The 20,119-nt window shown below is 37.9% G+C and overlaps 1 pseudogene; it reads right to left on the reverse strand.

Annotated features, from left to right (window-relative positions):
- The window catches only part of LOC124101592 (small ubiquitin-related modifier 3-like), a 98,783-nt pseudogene extending 79,244 nt beyond the window's left edge, over positions 1-19,539 (reverse strand).
- Between the last annotated feature and the right edge of the window lie 580 nt (positions 19,540-20,119).

Genomic DNA, 20,119 nt, shown 5'->3' on the forward strand with positions numbered 1-20,119 from the left:
AATGAAGTATGTGTGTTTCTAAAGGGAAAAGAGATACAAAGAATTGTCCCAAAATACATTAAGTAGCTGTTTGCTTTTAATAATCAGAAAATCAGATTTAACTACAGTATTTAATGTTTTTCATCTTGTTACCAAGGATATGCATTTGCATAATCTTGCTCAAACAAAAAAATCTATGCCATAAAATTAAAATTTTATAAAGAATTTTAAAAGGTAGATTCTTTTTTAAAGTTCCAAACATCAGTGAGTATCTTTTACAAAGTATCAACAAAACATACCAAAAAAAAAAAAAACTTCTATTAGAAGAAAAAAAGAAATAGGCCTCATTGACTTGTTTCTACTTTTTCATCTGTGCTGCCTTAGGGCTATATACATTTTCACATTTCAAAACTTACAAAGCAATGACAAGGTAACAAGATTTTCTCAAAAAGTGTCTCTTCTCTACTGAAATCAAAAGGCATGTGACTTCCTATACTTCCATGATTTTTTCCAACTAAGATTATGATTCTAATAACTTCAAAAATATCAACAACATTAACGATACAAGAGTTATTCTTTATGGAACTTTGTTTCATTTATCGGGTTCTCTCTTCCCCCATGATCAGCAAACGATCTGATCACCCCTAAAGCAATTACAGCTAATGGACCAGCTGTCATATACCAGCAGAGGGCCTGAGGAGGACTGGCAGCCTTCATCTGGTCCTCGTCACTTTTAGGACAGTTTGACAGAACATGAAGAAAAGAACTATCAGAACAACAACCAAAGCGCACAGGTAAATATGCAAACTAGCCAAGAAAATACTTACCAGTTCTGGGGCATGTGTGGTTGAAAGCTGTCGCTACCAACCCTGGCAGAAGGGCTTCTTTGAGGGCAGAGTGAAGGGTCAACATTTTTGGCCTTAACTAACAAAACACAAAGAGAAGAAGACAAAAGCAGCCCCTTGGGTTAATTATAATAGAAAGACCACCCAGTCTCCAGCTACTGGGGCTGTGGACCCACCTGCTGATTCCTCTTCTTGACTGGGAAAGCAGCAAATCAGAAGCAGGTATAGATGTCCCTCACCTCACTGCTAATTTGTTGTAGGTTGGCAAGAAAAAAGCAAGAGAAGATTAGTGCCATCCTCTTCTTGCCTTGCCAGGGTTAATACTGATAATTATTTGGTCACTGGCTAGTCCAGCCTCAATAATTGCTACCTCCGCCTTCTCTCTCACATTTGCATTTGAATTACCTTCCTCCTGACACTGAAATGGCTCAGAGCTTTGTTTTGCTTGACCTTGTGTTGATAACATTCACTTCTTCATAATCAGTCAGTATCTACCATCTGTGCCTTCCTTGAAGGGTGCCTGGGAAATGTTCACCTATCTCAACAGATGTTTAAAAATGATCAGGTTTTTTTCTTCTATAAGCATGAATGCATATCATCTAAACTTGTAAAATACATGCTTATGTATATGTGTGTATACATATATGCTTGTAATCTGACTGTAGATGCCTTTTCTTGAATAAATTGCAAGCTGTTTCGTTAGTGATCATTTGGCTTTAAATGTTTTTATAAGCAGCATGTTCTTGTTTTAATGAACAATGAGAATTCTAGTTCCATCTGTAAAGGAAGTTCTTAAATTATAACATATTTATGTGGTGAGTCTTGATAGCTAAAAATGTCAAATTTTAGGCTTCGCTAACAAATATGATTTGCCAAGTTCTCTCATAGTATTTGAGACACTAAATTAGACGCTTCCTAGAGTCAGAAAAATGACAGTACTTTCCCTTATTGGGTTTATGTTCTAACAGATGCCACCATCTGCTATTTATTCTCCTTATTTTGAATACAGTATCACACAGACACAACAAGTTTCAATGAATCTTAAAAATTCCATGGTTAACATATTCCACAGAGAGAACTTGGAAAGTTTTAGAGGAAGCGAATTGTTCACTTTTTAATTCATTTTATTGCAAGGCACTCACACAGAGGATTTAGAGAATAGACTCTGAAGACAAGTGAATACAAACCTTACCTAGCTCTCACTCAATGGATGTGGAATTTAACTCTCAATTACTCTGATTACAAAGTGGAAAAAAATTCATACCTACTTCTCAGAGTTATGGTTAAGGACTGAGTGAGCAAATGTATATGAAGATCCAGATCCACAGTTAATACTCTGCCAGCTTTAATCATTAGATCTGCGAGTTGGGATGCCAATCAAAAAACACATGCTACCAATCCAATGTTCAAGTCTACATAGCCACCATTTCTACATATTCTTATACATCTCAATTATAATCACAAGCTTAATTCCAGTGTGAATACAGCCACTTTTGCTGAGTGCCCACTATGTGCCTTCGCCTGCTCTGATACTACTTGTTACCTACTCAATATCCATTTGCCACTTCTTTCTTATCAACATAATCATTTTTCACTGTCAGACTAGCAATATGCCTAGCTGAAAGAAAGGAAACACATTTCCCAAACTCCTATTTAAATAGAGGATTCATGTGACACAGTTCTGGGCAATGGGATACAAGCTTTTGATTGAGACTTTTGAGAAATCTGGCAAATTCTACTGTCACGTGGAGTTTGTTTTTGCTGCTCCTTCCTATTTACAGAGCAGGTGCGATAGCTGAAGCCACACTGACTGCCAGGTGACAATAGTAAAAGGCATCTCCAAATGTGGCTGAAATGAAAGGTGGAAAGGACCTGCTAGACTTGCTGTGAGCCCTGGACCGCTCTCTTCTAACTGGCTTCTTGTTAGTAAGCGAAAGATGAATCATTTTTCTTATTTAAACCACTCTTATTTGGGTTTGCATATATTCAGCCAAATTCAAATACTAATTAATGTAAGTAGCTATCATTGTTCCTATTAGCAAATAAGATTAAGGAACATTGTCTAATATAATTTGGAGATGACAGAACTAAATTTGGAAGCTATGCAGTCTGGGCCCAGAGCAGCACATGTTTAATTACATATACTGTATGCTTCTTAAAAGAATATCAATAGGATTAGGTATAGGAACCAAAAGCTGATTTTCCCCCTCCTGTCTATACAGTCTGATTCTTTGATTCCAGCGTACAACCAAGACCATTCCATTTATTAAGGTGCTGAGCACACCGTGCCAGATTTTGGAGACACCACACACGGACAAATCAGACAAGATTTCTGCCTTCAGAGAAATGACACCCATGTAGATATGCAGAAGCATAGATATGCAAATAGACAATGGTACCATGACCACAGCATGTTATGTGGGTGATACAACATACGAGGGGAAAACGAAGGAGGGATGTCAACTGGCCAGTTTTCTGTCCCTCCCCGAAAATATTCAGTTACTCATTGTCCAGATGTGAGGAAATTTTCAGAAAATTGAACTACTATACTTGAATGAGCTAATAAATGATTTTCACTCCAAGGGAAAGAGGACCAGCTGGACAACTCACCCTTGTATCATCCTGACTTGACATGGGATTCCCCAGGCTCTCTCCATGTTCACTATTCACCTACTCTTTTCCTACTTACACTTGTTCTTACTTTCCATGTGCAGAAAATGAGAAATATTTCCCAATTCCCCCACACATGGTGTTCAAAGGGCTGTTACTCAGCTATAGGTTGGTGCAACCTGTGTCTGAACACAAGCTCTGATCCCACCAGCACTCACAAGCCATTCCTTCAAGTCTATTTTGTAATGAGGCCATTATACCACTTGCCTTAGGTCACTTCTGTCATTCCTGGATGGAATGGCAATTGCAATGAGACAATGAGGGGCTTTCTTTTATATCTTCTGAATCAAATCAGAGGAAAATCATGTCTTTCTCTGGACCACAAAATCCAAGCTTCTCTTACAACACCACCTGAGGCTTCATCTTTAATTCACAAACCTAACACATAAAGACTCCTTTTGTTAACTACCACATTAGGAAATCAAGTAAAATAATAGTCTAGATTCACTTGCTCTCATCTCCGATGTCCTTTTCTCTTAATAGAGCAATATATCTCAAAAGATTTTTTAAAAGAAAGACAGAATGAGACTGTTAAAAAAAAAAAACTCGACTGTGTTAGATCTTATTTTACCTAGCTAATCCTAGCTAATTATCCACTCACCATTTGCCCTCTAAGTATGAAACAGAAACAGCATGCTGCTGATGGGAACCCCAAGCCCTTTGGTGGATTCCACCAGCAGCAAGAGCCAATGTGAAATCACTTCACAAACCTAAAAGCAGAAACAGTATTCGTGTAATAGACACAGCACAAATAACAGAGAAAGAAGCAAATATATAACTTCATCATACTTATCTTTAGTGGCTTAACAGCATGGCATGAATAGTTGTGTCTTTTTTTCCCAAGAATAATGGTGGCTTTTGTCTTCCAGCTATTTGCATTAATAGCTTCTCTACCTATCTCACTTGGTAACACATTATCCCTGCTTACTCCATTTGTCACCATAATTATGTAACTTGGAGGGCAATAATATGGTACAACAAAGACTTTGAGTTCTTATCCTAACTAAGCCAATAACTTCTGGTATGACCTTGTAAGAGTTAGCTACGCGCCACAAACTCATCTTTAGAATGGCAGCAGCAATAACCGACCTCATAGGCTCATAGGGAAACAAGTAGATTTTTCAAATGATGATAAAACACTTTTAATATACAAAGAGCTTCGAAGCTGTTTTCATTCTCTGCATTTCCCATTACAGGGTGAGCCAGTCTCTGATTATTCATTACGAGAGCCGCAGTCCCTTCCCAGGACGTGCAGCCTCAGGCATGAGAGTGTCGAGGTGAAATATGCATTGAAATATCACACTCAAGACTTGATCAAAAGATGCTTTTGGATCTTTTTATCACAAAAAGTGCCTGAGTTCTTTGTATCTTCACAGATAACTGAACATGGAGAAGCTCGATAGAAGGGAGTCAAGGATGAGAGCATTGACTTCCATCATTTATCCTTGCCAGGTTGGAGGAGACTCAGTAATAAGCATGAAATTGAGGCTGCCATTGTCTAGTCTAGCCACCTTTGCTCAGTGTCTGACAGTGGTAAGGTTTCGTATGTTGTGCAGAAAATCAGACTCAGATAGCAAAACTGTGCCCATCACAAGACCCCAGGGTACTAACTTTTTCCTTCTCGTTTAACATTTCTGATCCATTCCTGAGTTTCTGAAGAAATTTACACTGTCTAGATCTTATTCTGCTTCAGGGTGCTGTACCCCTGCCCATTCCCATCCCCAAGTGGAGAAATTTCCACTTATAAAAAGCTTTATTTGTGGCAAACATTTACATTTATAAGGGGCAGTAAAAGTAGAAGCCTTTAAATTTAACCCTGTTGAAACCCTCTCCTAGATTCCTTGGAAAGCTGGGAATGGAACCACCATTTGACCCAGCTATTCCCCTTCTTGGACTATTCCCTAAAGACCTTAAAAGAGCATACTATAGGGATACTGCTACAATGATGTTCATAGCAGCACAATTCACAATAGCTAGACTGTGGAACCAACTTAGATGCCCTTCAATAGATGAATGGATAAAAAAAATGTGGCATTTATACACAATGGAGTACTACTCAGCACTAAAAAATGACAAAATCATGGCATTTGCAGGGAAATGGATGGCACTAGAGCAGATTATGCTAAGTGAAGCTAGCCAATCCCTAAAAAACAAATGCCAAATGTCATCTTTGATATAAAGAGAGCAACTAAGAACCGAACAGGGAGAAGAGCATGAGAAGAAGATCACCATTAAACAGGGACAAGAGGGGGGAGGGAAAGAGAGAGAGAAGGGAAATTGCATGGTAAAGGAAGGAGACCCTCATTGTTATACAAAATTACATATAAGATGAAGTGAGGGGAAAGGGGAAAAAAACAAGGAGAGAAATGAATTACAGTAGATGGGGTAGAGAGAGAAGATGGGAGGGGAGGGAAGGGGAGGGGAGGGGGGATAGTAGAGGATGGGAAAGGCAGCAGAATACAACATACACTAGTATGGCAGTATGTAAAAAAGTGAATGTGTAACCGATGTGAATCTGCAATATGTATACGGGGTAAAAATGGGAGTTCATAATCCGCGTGAATCAAATGTGTATGAAATATGATATGTCAAGAGCTTTGTAATGTTTTGAACAACTAATAATAAAAAAATTTTAAAAAAAAGGATTCATACCCCACTTGAATCAAATGTATGATATGTCAAGATCATTGTAATGTTTTGAGCAACTAATAAAACAAAGTAAATAAAAAAAAAAGAAACCCTCTCCTAAATTGTTCTGTGGATTCTACATTGACTTTTCCTGCTTATCCTGGTCCTGTCCACATAGCTCCACTCCCTTGTCTCTTGACCCATAATCCTTTCAGATGCTCAAATAAGACCTGTGGATGGGATGAAAAAATTAGGACCATGAACATCTGCCTAGCCTGGGTCTCCATGCTTCCACGTTCTTCTCTCCTCCTTTGGTGCTTTTCTCCATGAAGACATCAGGAAATCTTGAAAATATGAATCAGATAATTCATTCCTTTCTGAAGCCCTGCACTGGCTCTCCGTAATTGTTAGAATAAAATCCACGTCCACTGAAGGACTCATAAAGACCTATGTGATCTGGCCACTAGCTTCATCTCCAAACTTATTTTGATAGCCCCCTCTACTCCTGTACACTATCAGTCAGACTGTTCTTCATATTTCCCAAGCACATTCCTGCCACAAGATCTTGGCATTTGCTCTAACCTCAACTGAGAAACGTTCCATAATAGTTACATGGCTCATTCTCTGCCTTCATTCAGTTCTGTAGTTAAATCTCACCTTAATACAGAGGTTTTCCCAGATCACACTATCATCCCAGCCCTCTGAATCTCTGCTATTACCTTATTCTGGTTTCTCTCCAAAACATCCATCACCTCCTGGTATTATAGTATTTTGTAAGCTTATTAAGATGTAACCATGAGGGCAGGAAGTTGATGTGTTTTGTTCATAACTTTGTGCATTTCCAGCATGTAGATCAATGCATGACCCAAAGTAGACAATTTATATGTGTTGAATAAAAGAGGGTGAAAGGGAGAAATGAAGGGAGAAAAAGCAGAAATATCGGTAGGAAGGAAGGAAGGAAGGAAGGAAGGGAGGGAGGGAGGGAGGGAGGGAGGGAAGCAGGGAGAAAGGAGACAGTGCTGCAATAGGACAAGATCTGTTAAGTACTAGCAGGAAGTTCATGTGAGTTCTTACAGGGAAATGGAACATATTCTGACCACCAACCTTTCCAGACCTCCTACAACACTGAAATCATAAACTCCCACAGTCTTTCAGTTGGAAGAGATTCACCAGGAAATTGTGTTTTATTATCTGCTCAATTCAGTAGTTCTTACCACATCATTAACAAAAGGAAGTACAAAACAGTATTGGAAATAAACTTGGGAGCTCCTACTTCTTTTATAATTTTTGTTTCTATCATTCCCAGTCAGGATGTCATTACAATACAGAACACATGTAAGAACATTTGCTGATTAAAAGATTGGGAGAAAATGTTTTCAATCTGGGAGAATTTTAATCTGCTTTAACCCCTCTCTCCTGCACCAATAAAGACACGATTCTCCTCTGTTTCCTCATACTCAGAAGATAAAACTCTTTGAGTACCTTATATGGCTGTACCTTGCCCTAGATGCTTATAGATATTATTTTGTTTAATCCCCATTATTTACTATATATGTGACTATTTTCAAACAATATCTGCTCCTCGGGTTACTTAACAATATAATAGAAATATTTAAGGTATCAACTCATGAGAATATATATTAATGTAATACAATAGTTCACACTCATTATGATGCAAATTAATGTAATGCAATAATAAATTGGAAAGGAGAGTGTAGTGGTTAAGGGTAAAAGCATTAGTGTTAAATTGTGGCAAATTATTTAATCTTCTCATTGTAATCACATGCATAGGAAGATATATAAAGACCTACTTCATAGTAAGTGAAAATATCAAAAAAAAAAAAAAAACAAGAATCAAGGAGTGGAAAAATGCTCAACACTACATCAACCCAAGGTGACAAGTTCAGATAAAAGAGGCTTAGGTGATTGAAAAGGGGGAGGGGGTTGCCAATGAGATATAAGAAAAGCCAAAAAAGCATGGTGCAATGGCAGCCTAGTGAAGACATTGAATCAAAGAAACCCATGTGACCAACTGTGTCAAAAGTACAGATAGATAAAACAAGATGAGGACCATGGGTTGCACACTAAATTCAATAGGTTGCAATATTTCCTCCAACAATACTCAGCTGGATAGTTGTAGGCTCAGAAAAGGAAAGATTTAACCCTGGTGTAGTTTCCAAGAAGCAGTATAAATAAGGGGAAAATGAAGCACGGATGTCAAGAGAAAATGTGAGTAGAGATTATCACAACTGGTCACGAAATTAAGCTGGGCAAGAAGGGTAATGGGGATGTCAAAAGGAGGGGACAGGATTGGAGTTAGGGCTCAGCCTAGGTGCTCGCGTAGGTCGTGTGAGGCCCTGGGTTCAATCCGCAGCACCACATAAAAATAAATAAATAAAATAAAGGTAATGTGTCCAATTACAACTAAAAAATAAATATTTAAAAAAAAAAGAAAAAGGAGAGGGACAGTTTCAAGCTGATGGATCCTCTGGCAGGGCATTGTCAAAGGATGGCTGGATGTAAGTTGGAGAGAGGTTCTTGTTACAGACGAAGATATAAGAAATTGAGAATACGGAGGGTTTTCATTTATTGATAATCAAAAAGTCTAGGATACAAAATCTTGTAAGGAGAGGCTGCACTAGGATAGAGACAAGTTCAAGGAACAGCTCAGGCTGTTGGAAGGATTCCCTTTATGCATATTAAAATCAGTAAGAATCATGAGCACATTAGAGCAAGTTGAAGCTAAGAATTAAACCAGATACAAATAAGAGAAAGAGATTGTGGTATCAGATAATAGCAACAATGAGGGATAAAATCTGATTGCATAAGATGCAATGTTGAGAGATTGTAAGGACAGAAAAGAGACAATAGCTTAGAAGCAGCATAAAAGTGCAAGGAGAAGTCACCCACCTCCAGGCCCGTTGGTGACTAGTGAGAGAATCATGGAAGAAAAACAACCATCACTTGAAACAGCAGTCAGGGAAGCAGGAAGCTCAGGGAGCCACATTTCTTTCAGAGTAACAATGTGAAGGGAATATTTGAAGAACAGGTTTAGGGTACAGGAGATTTTATGTCTAATATAATTGGAATTCCAGAAGGAGCCATGGAAGAATTGTAGGCATTGGAGAAGGAGGGGGAAAGAAAAAATATTGGGAGTATATGATATTCAGAGGGGATTATAAGGTAGGAGAATAGGGGAGACCTGGATATCTGGAGATTCATTTGGTAAATGGCACAAAGAATAGTCCCAGTAGACAGGATGCAGATTCTGAGAGACTGAGTACTGGCAGAAAATATGGATTTCCAGGGTTTTCTGACAATGAGAATAGAAAACTATGGATTAAATTGTCTTTGTCTAATGTACTATAGTTCCATCTTAGCCTCTGTGAGGGAAGGAGCAGTTTTATTTTAGGTACATGTGACCCATATTTTTTTAGATATTTTTTTAGTTGCCAATGGATCTTTCATTTTATTTATTTATTTATATGTGGTACTGAGGATCAAACCCAGGGCCTCACATAAGCCAGGCAAGCACTCTACCACTGAGGCACAACTCTAGCCTCCATGTGACACATATTAATTCTTATTAATGAATTTAAGAATTCCTGAAGTAGCCAGGGACCACACCAAGCTGTGTGTGTTCTCCCAACTCTCACCCCATCACAACTTCATTGTCTATCCAAAGTAATGACTCTGAGAAGGAGAATTTTGAGTCAGGAATGGGGGTGCATGCCTGTAATCCCAGTGACTGAGGAGGCTGATGGGAGGGATCTCAAGTTTGAAGCCGGCCTGAGCAACTTAGCAAGATTCTGTCTCAAAATGAAAAATAAAAAAGGTTGAGGATATAGCTCAGTGGCAGAACATCCTGGGTTCAATCTCCAGTACCACACCCACCACATACACATACACACACACAAATATACTATATTAATTTTGAATTATACTATATAAATATGAGTTTTGACAGTTACAATAGTTAATGTCATGGAAATTAGCAAAAATAAAAGTTTAAGCCTGAAGGAGCTTCCTTGTGTTTCTTTTAATCCATTATGATTGGTCAGTTAACTTCTAGTATGAGGAACCCTGTCTTTCTTTCCATATAAAGTTTATAGTATCTCTTGCACTTTTCTCTATATACATAGATTCCACTTTTTCCTAATATCTCCTAAAACAATCATAAGGATGCTATGCTGAAATTTAACTGGCCCATTAGAATATGCATATGTTATTGTTTATGGAAGAAATACTATCAAAAATTTCCAGTACAAATAAAATTATTTTATACCATGTGTATAGTAACAATAATCTTCAAGAGGACAAGAAATTCATGAGTCCTTTAGAGGTCAACCTAAGATCTTCAAAAATAAAATTCACCTACTTATGAATAAAAAAACCTTCTAAATAAATCAGTTATTTACCTAGTTTTATTCAAGACCAATGAGATACTAAAAAATATTTCCTGTGATACTTCATTTGTGCTATCCTCTCTATATTTCCTGACACTCCACTGAATAACTTCTCAATGCCAAATTACTAATAGAGACACTTCTGTTTTGAATGTTTGTTCCCTCCAAAACTCATGCTGAAATTTAATTGCCATCATGACAGTATTGAGAGGTAAGATATTTAAGACATATTTAGGTTAGAAGAGCTTTGCCCTCATAAAGAGATCAATGCCATTATTCCAAGAGTAATTCATTGTCATGGGAGTGGGTTTGTCCCCTCTCTGCCCTTCTACCATGTAATGCCTTCCGCCATGTTGACATAGGGAGAAGGCCCTCACCATATGCCAGCACCCTGATGTTGGGGCTCCTAGCTTTCAAAACTGTGATCCAATAGATTTTTGTTCATTAAAAATTATTCATTTTTCAGTATTCTGCTGTAGCAACACAAAACAGGGTAAGATAACCACTGATAAAACAGCCAAAAATACAACTTCTCTTCCAAAACAGTTTCTTGGTGCTATAATCTAAATGTTTATGACCCACCCAGTCTTCAAATGCTGACACCTAATCCCCAGTATGATAGAATTGAGTGGTGCTGCCTTAGGAAGTAATTAGGTCATGAAAACTCTATTCTTACAGTGCACTTATAAAAGAGGCTTGAAGGACCCTGTTTGCCTCTTCCAACAGGGGAGGATACACAGAAGCTACTATTATGAAGCAGGGAGTAAGACCTCAGCAGGGAGTAAGCCTGCTGATGTCTTGATTTTGGAATTATTTGCCTCAAGAACTATGGGAAATAAGTTCCTGTTGTTTACAAATTACCTGTCTAGGGGCTGGAGTTGTAGCTCAGTGGTAGAGTGCTTGCCTTGCACTGGGTGAGGCACTGGGTTTGCTCTTTGGCACCACATATAAATAAATAAAGGTATTATGTCCATCTACAACTAAAAAAAAAAGAAACTTTTTTTAAAAATTACTGAATTTAAAGTATTTCATTATGCCAACCTGGGTGGACTAAGATACCTAGGTAAACTTACCCTTATCCAAACTTCAACTATCATTTACATTCTGATTCTCTTATGTTCTTATTCTGATTGGCTTGTTTTCTCATACACAGGTCACAAAGGGAGATTAAGTAGAATTATTATATTTTCTCCTAATATATGCATTCATCCACCAAGAAGAAAATGACATGGGAGACTACATGAATGAAGTTCCTCATAACCACCAAATATATGTACCAAAATATGCACCAAATAGAGCTTGTATAGATAATTACAAAAGTATGTTGGGAAGAAAGAAATCCAACAAGTTGTAATGATAACACTCTGAGACTAGTAACAATGGGAAGCAACTACTATCCCTTGGCCTAAAAGGACAGTAAAGAAAGCAGGTCCAAGAACAAGTAATACTCTTTAAGCATAGCAGCAGGTATGATTCACTTGGTACAGAAATGCAACCACAGCCCATCCATGGCTCAACAAGTTTTCCAAAGAATAAACACACCATCTTATATTCCTCTCACCTCCCCATATCCTGTTGATGCCTTTCATTAGCCAAACCCAACTGGAAACCACAGGGTAAAGAAATTTGTTACTGTAGTCCATTAAGACCACCCGTCTGGGGCACGCAGATGAAGAAGAGTAGAACACACTCTTAAATCAACATTACAATTTCAACAAAGCCATCGATAGGAGACAGGAAATAGAGTAAGAGTATGGATACCTCTAGCAGCATGGAATAAAAGGACAACAGAGCTCCAAGAAGAAGAGTGAAAAGCTAGCATGCACAGTCACATCCCCTCCCCTCTGCTTCATGAGACAGACATGAACATTAGGACTGTTGATAAGACCAAGAAGTGGGGGAGATAATGAAAGTCCAGAGCAGTAGACATTTCAAGAACAATGATGGGTGGGTGTAAGAATATAATGATTCTTACACCCACCCATCAATGTTCTTTTTTTTTTATTTTTTTATTGTTGGTTGTTCAAAACATTACAAATTTCTTGACATATCATATTCCACACTTTGATTCAAGTGGGTTATGAACTCCCACCTTCACCCCATACACAGATTGCAGAATCACATCAGTTACACATCCATTGATTTACATATTGCCATACTAGTGTCTGTTGTGCTCCGCTGCCTTTCCCATCCTCCACCCTCCCCCCTCCCCACCTCTCCCCTCCCCTCCCCTCCTCTCTCTCTACCCCCTCCGCTGTATAACCCTGAGGGTCTCCTTCCATTACCATGCAATTTCCCTTCTCTCTCCCTTTCTCTCCCACCTCTCATCCCTGTTAAATGTTAATCTTCTTCTCCTGCTCTTCGTCCCTACTCTGATCTTAGTTACTCTCCTTATATCAAAGAAGACATTTGGCATTTGTTTTTTAGGGATTGGCTAGCTTCACTTAGCATAATCTGCTCTAATGCCATCCATTTCCCTGTAAATTCTATGATTTTGTCATTTTTAATGCAGAGTAATACTCCATTGTGTATAAATGCCACATTTTTTTTATCCATTTGTCTATTGAAGGGCATCTAGGTTGGTTCCACAGTCTTGCTATTGTGAATTGTGCTGCTATGAACATCGATGTAGCAGTGTCCCTGTAGCATGCTCTTTTTAGGTCTTTAGGGAATAGACCAAGAAGGGGAATAGCTGGGTCAAATGGTGGCTCCATTCCCAGCTTTCCAAGAAATCTCCATACTGCTTTCCAAATTGGCTGCACCAATCTGCAGTCCCACCAGCAATGTATAAGTGTACCCTTTTCCCCACATCCTCGCCAGCACTTGTTGTTGTTTGACTTCATAATGGCTGCCAATCTTACTGGAGTGAGATGGTATCTTTGGGTGGTTTTGATTTGCATTTCTCTGACAAAAGTGAATTCAAAATGGATCAAGGAGCTTGATATCAAATCAGAGACACGCCGTCTGATAGAAGAAAAAGTTGGCTACGATCTACATTCGGTGGGGTCGGGCTCCAAATTCCTCAATAGGACACCCATAGCACAAAAGTTAATAACTAGAATCAACAAATGGGACTTACTCAAACTAAAAAGTTTTTTCTCAGCAAAAGAAACAATAAGAGAGGTAAATAGGGAGCCTACACCCTGGGAACAAATCTTTACTCCTCACACTTCAGATAGAGCCCTAATATCCAGAGTATACAAAGAACTCAAAAAATTAGACAATAAGAGAACAAACAACCCAATCAACAAATGGGCCAAGGACCTGAACAGACACTTCTCAGAGGAGGACATACAGTCAATCAACAAGTACATGAAAAAATGCCCATCAATGTTCTTTATAGCTCTAAAGAAAAATATGCATAATTTAACCAGGTGTACTTTACCTAGCCAAATAATTAAATAGGACAAAACATAGGCATTTTTAGGCATGAAATAACTCTGAAAATCTTATACCTACACTCTTTCTTAGGAACTTGTATGAGGATATGCTCCAACATAACAAGCAAACCATGACAACACAAGAAATTGTACTACTTGTAGAAAAAAAAGCAAAGAAGAATATTTCCAAGTTGTTCAGTAAGAATAGGAAACAAAGAGTTTAAATTGGAAGAGATATAGACATCTGAGAAAGAGATCTCTAAGGAAAAAAAAGAGATGAGAGGGAATTTAATACAATCTGCTGTATGAACAAGAGTTTGAAAACCTGAAGATTATGATAAATGCACATAATGCAAGACAAGTATTACAAAAATCTGCAATTATAGGAGATTTAAAAGAGTAAAATCTATAAGAGAAAGAGTTTAAATTTGGAGCAAATTAAATTGTGTCATGAGTTTGAGTGAATGACATAAAGAGAATCCTCTTGAAGTCAATGCTAGGTTTTTCTTTTGCATGACACTGGATCCTGACTTTATAGACTTATAGGAGGAAACACAATCACACTGCATAACTTGACTCACAAAGCAATTTTTTAAGATGAAATACTGTGCATGGTGATCTATTGTACAGTAGGGTAAGTATAATTAACAATAATGTGTTATATATTTCAAAATAACTAGAAGTAAGGATTTGAATGTTTCAAGAATAATAAATGTTTGAAGTGATAAATATGCTAGTATATCTTGGTTTGATTATTACACATTGTTTACATGTGTCAAAACATCACTGTATGTCACAAACTTGAATAATTATGTGTTAGTGTAAATAAACAAGTAAAGAGAAATACTCTGAAAGCTATTTATCAGGTTTTAGTGTTAAGAGTTTATTTACAAAGGGCCAGGTGCAGTGGTGCACGCTTGTAATCCCAGCAGCTCAGGAGGCTGAGGCAGGAGGAGCAAAGGCTCAGCAGCCAGGCTCAGCAAATTAGCAAGGTCCTGAGCAACTCAGTGAAACCCTATCACTAAATAAAATACAAAAAGGACCGAGGATGTGGCTCAGTGGTTAAGTGTCCTGGGTTCAATCCCCCTCCAAAAAGAATTTATATATATGTACATTTATATATATATATGAATTTATTATATATATAATCTGTAGATTTATATTTACCAATGTAATTCCACATTGTATACAACCAAAAGAATGAAAATTTGTACTCCATGTATGTATAATATGTGAAAATACACTCTACTATCATATATAAATACAAAGAACAAATTTAAAAAAGTAAAAAAAAAATATTTTAAGAAAATAAAAACAGAAAGGAGCAGTACTAGGGAATGATATTGGCCAAATTATATTGTTATATTGTGTGCACATACAAATATATACCAACAACTTTCACCATTATGTATCATTATAAGCTCCAATTTTTAAAACTGAAAACCAAAAGAAAAGCAGAAGTAGTACATGTAAGGGAAAAGAAGGGGAAGAAAAAGTAGAGCAGATGATGTATGTCCTTACATTCCAAGGTTTGTAAACAAACAAAAAATTCTTTTTTTTTTAATTTAGGTATTAAAGTAAGAAATGAGGTTGGGTATGTAGTTTGAAGTTGCAAATTATCAGTGAAGGAACTGAGAAAACTGATGATAGAATCAAGGGGTAGAGAGAGGGATAGCAAAAGGGAGAAGGGATTGGAAGTAACATGACTGTGTAGAAATGCACTAAATCATCCTTGGTCTTAGTATGATGCCTATAAAATAATGTCAAAATGAGTTAATGAAGAATTATTTGATAATGTAAAAAAAGTCTGTCTTTTTTACTATTGAAAAGTAGTACAGGGCTGAGGCTGTAGCTCAGTGGTAGAGCAGTTGCCTAGCATGCATAAGGCACTGGGTTAGATCCTCAGCACCACATAAAAATAAACAAATAAAATAAAGGCATTCTGTCTATCTACAACTACAAAAAAAGAAAGAAAGAAAAGAAAAGTAGTACAAAGTGATTTTCTGGTTTATGAAGGCAAAAAGATCACATTTGGAGCTGGGCAGGAAACAACCCTCAGGAAAAACCACTCATAGCAAAACCATATAAAGAGGTGCCACACCTGGGAACTTGCTGCAAATTGTCAAAGGAAGTATCCAAGGTGGTTGTTGGCCATCAATCCTGGCCAAGTCATGGACACTGCAAAAGCATGGAGCTGGGGGAGGCCATCCATGCTTTTAGCACTAATCCCTGCAAAGTTATCCATTCTGCCAGGGCTGGAAGAGGAGCACACAGGAACCAAGAGGAGAAATCCTTTTTCTGCTTCTTCTCCTTCTCCTTCTCCTTCTCCTTCTCCTTCTTCTTCTTCTTCTTTTTGTCCAGTCTCCTTCTAGTGCCTTCCACTGTGAAAGCTTAATATCATACTTATTGCAAAAGGAACAACAAGAATCCAGACCCATTATTGCATAGTAGACAATAAAGGGTGAATTTGGAGATGAGAGGCAACAAATTGATAACTACCCCATATAGTCATGATTTTTCTTTATAAGCCATATGGGCAATTGGATGCTTTTAGACATGTGTATGCTTCACTTTGATAAACAGTTTAAGATTTTATTTTCTGAGAAGAGTCTGTTCTTCTGAGAATATACAATCAATCAACAAATATATGAGAAAAATGTTCATCATCGCTAGCAATTAAAGAAATGCAAATCAAAACCACTCTAAGATTTCATCTCATTCCAGTCAGAATGGCAGCTCTTATGAAGACAAACAACAATAAGTGTTGGCAAGAATGTAGGGGAAAAGATACACTCATACATTGCTGGTGGGACTGCAAATTGGTGCGGCCAATATGGAAAGCAGTATGGAGATTCCTTGGAAATCTGGGAATGGAACCACCATTTGACCCTGCTATCCCTCCCCTCTGTGTATACCCAAAGGACTTAAAAACAGCATACTACAGGAACACAGCCACATCAATGTTTACAGCATCACAATTCACAATACCTAAACTGTGGAACCACCCTAAATGCCCTTCAGTAGATGAATGGATAAAAAAATGTGGCATATATATACACAATGAAATATTACTCAGCAATAAAAGAGAATAAAATCATGGCGTTTGCAGGTAAATGGATGGAGTTAGAGGAGATAATGATAAATGAAGTTAGCCAATCCCAAAAAAACAAATGCCAAATGATTTCTCTGATATAAGGAGGCTGATGCATAGTGAGGTAAGGAGAGGGAGCATGGGAGGAATAGAGGAACTCTAGATAGGGCAGAGGGGTGGGAGGGGAAAGGAGAGGGCATGGGGTTAGAAATGATGGTGGAATGTGATGGACATTATTATCCAAAGTACATGTATGAAGACATGAACTAGTATGAATATACTTTGTATAGAACCAAAGATGTGAAAAATTGTGCTCTATATGTGTGATAAGAATTGTAATGCATTCCACTGTCATATATAAATAAAAATTAATTTAAAAAGATCTTATTTTTGAAGTACTCTATCTATAAAGTATTTCCTATATTTTCAAGCCCACCTATTAAGTATTTTCTTATAGATATTCTATTATATACCTTAAATTCATTAATGAGCCATCCTTGTCCCTCACTTCCCTTCAGAAATACCTATCCCTGCTTCTCCTCCTTTGTTTTTCTTATCTCACCTGGTGTTTCTAAGACAGAAAATTGCCGCGTCCGGCCAAGGGAGCCGAGTCCGGCGAGGGACGGCGAGGTTAAAAGACACACAGGACACCAAGGTTCTTCATCCAGGAGTCAATACCCTTTATTGCTAACACACCTTTTTTTATACCCCAAGCAGCAGAAGTGGAAAACTACCCAAAAGCAGGAGGGAGGGGGGAGAAATTTAGTTTCAACATCTATTATTGTCAGGTACCGAAACCTCCCTTAACAATAAGTCCATCAGACCAGAAAAGGTCAAGGCATTCCCGTGGGATACATATGTCTCAGACGGATAAGCAGGAACAGAAAAACCGCAAGTTCGCCATGGCCTTGTGAGCTGGCCACACTGGCATGCAGAACAAACTAGTGGAGGTAGGGCTCCAGGGGCCAGGGTGGACCTGCTGCCAACAGAAAATGAATACTAATTTAGACATACCATACACAGTCCCCCACACACACCCACACACACATACACACACACCTACATCCAGTTTGTTACTAAACTCATTCTATGTTCTTATTTCTCTAAATCTTTCCCTCCTTTGCTTTCTTACTTCTCACTTCAGGCCTTTATTGTCCTAGTGACCTCTTAAATGATCTTTGTCACTATTTCCCAACACTCTAATTTCTATTCACACTGCTACCAAGAGACTTTCTAAAATTCAAACTTTGTGCTCTTCAATCCTCCCTGAAATTTATTAATTGCTTTTGAATAAAACCCAAATGGCTTAGCATGGCACACAAAGACCTTAACACATTCCCAGGTATATTTTATGCTCCAATCATACCAAATTTTAAGCATTTCTCCAATAAAACAAGATTTTATATTGGGAATCAGATATAAAGCAATTGATTAATTATGAAACCCATTTTACATTGTGTAAACTACTATTGATTATAAGTCAGTTTTATTGGGAATTAATATCTCACCAACAGAACTGAAAAAGTAATCATGCAGACAGACATGGTGATGCATGACTGTGATAGTGTATGACTGGGTGCTCTGCTGACATCTTTCTTTGGATTTTCTTCCTTGGGCTCTTGGGCAAGTGTGATAAATGTAGCAAGCACAATTATAAGGTCAGCATCCAGTGACAGAAGGAACTGAAACTATATGGACCAAAGAGAAAATTATAAAGTATTTAGTTTTGATTTTATTATTTTGCTTCTAATATTAAAAATATCATTAGAACAATAGGAAATATACTATTGAAATCTTTACAGGAGGAAGAGACTCTTACATTAAAATCTTGACGCTCTCAAGCATGTTTCCTATGTTTACCATTGAAGAATCTGTAACATGATTTTTTTTTTTCTTTTTTTGGTACTGGGGATTGAACCCAGAGGTGCTTAACCACTAAGCAACATCTCCAGTCCTTTTATTTATTTTTTAATTACTTTTTATTTTGAGACAGGGTTTTGCTAAGTTGCTTAGGGCCTTGCTAAGTTGCAGAGGCTGGCTTTGAACTTGTGATCCTCCTGCCCCAGCCTCCTGAGTGCTTGGATTATAGTTGTGCACCACATAACCTGGCTAATGTGAGTTTTAGTGATGTGAGGCTTCTTAGGAATGCAGCCAAGCACATTCTCTTCCTCTACCTGGTCCTCCTTGACTTAGTAAAAATATCATGACTTTTAGAAAAGTTTCCTAACCCTGTCAGCAAAAACCCAGTGTTCTTTATTCCTATGTGTTACTCAGCTTTTTGTGGCTGTGACCAAAATACCAGACCAAAACAACTTAGAGGAGGAAAGATTTATTTTGGCTCATGGTTTCAGAGGCTCAGTTCATGATGGGTTGGCTTTAAGGCAGAAACACCATGGTGGAAGGATGCCATGGAGAAAAGCTGGCAGCCCACAGCAGCTCAAAGGCAGAGGGAGGAAGGGGCCAGGGACAACTGAAACCCTTTGAAGAACACCCCTAGTGACCTATTTCTTCCAACTTGGTCTCACCTCCCAGTAGTCCATTCGGCTATCAATGAATTAATCCACTGATGAGGCCAGAGGCTCATGATCTAGTCATTGCCTAAAAGCCTCGTCTCTAAACCTTGCCACTTTGGGGACAATGCTTTTTACACATAAACCTTAGGAAACATTTCAGATCTAAACTGTAACACCCTGCCACCATAGCACTCGGCACCTATTTCTCTTCTGAAACTTAGCACTCTATGTATTGTTTATTCGATGTGCTCGCTCTCTCTCCTGCCTGCTCAGAGAAGGAAACTGTGCGTAGAAGCCCTTCATCATCTGTGTACCACCACATACTCCAATGATGCTTCATACATAATCCACTCACAATGTTTGTTAAGCAGAACTGATAGGTTATTGTATGATGACTGTTGACTGTATGGTTGCTATTTTTGTTTATTCTGCAAATTTTAAATGGTGCAGAAGCAACTTTGTGGAAAAAAAATTTCACAGGCTCTAAATTTCTAAGCTATAATAATTTGCTTCCCAATATTATTGTAACCCACATATAAATTGGGGCAACACAATTTTGAAAATCATTACATTAACTTCACATTGAGGAAGCGGCCATCCTACCATT

Source organism: Marmota monax, unplaced genomic scaffold, assembly GCF_021218885.2.
Source record: "Marmota monax isolate L192 unplaced genomic scaffold, Marmota_monax_Labrador192_F-V1.1 WCK01_AAM20220418_F8-fsc00128, whole genome shotgun sequence".
NCBI classification, from domain to species: domain Eukaryota; kingdom Metazoa; phylum Chordata; class Mammalia; order Rodentia; family Sciuridae; genus Marmota; species Marmota monax.